This window comes from Salvelinus alpinus, chromosome 32 (assembly GCF_045679555.1).
Source record: "Salvelinus alpinus chromosome 32, SLU_Salpinus.1, whole genome shotgun sequence".
Taxonomy (NCBI): domain Eukaryota; kingdom Metazoa; phylum Chordata; class Actinopteri; order Salmoniformes; family Salmonidae; genus Salvelinus; species Salvelinus alpinus.
Window position 1 is genome coordinate 16,047,915 of NC_092117.1, and position 272 is coordinate 16,048,186.

Sequence of the window (272 nt, forward strand, 5' to 3'; positions counted from 1 at the left end):
GTTTAAAAACTCAGTGGATAGTGCTAAAACATTGACGTCATATCTGCGTTCTGCCATCTTTATGCACGTTCGTCATTTGGCCGCCTGTCTAAAGCAGCCTACGTGTCTTTCTTACAAATATATCAATCAAATTGATACGACTCCCTGGCCTAATCAAAGTGACATAGGGTTTCTGTTCTATGCCGTTTTACCAGAACGTTCTGTAACGTTGCACTCCACTTAACGCATCCCAGGTCAGACGTTTTAAAGGTGACTGACAGCAGTGTAAACCT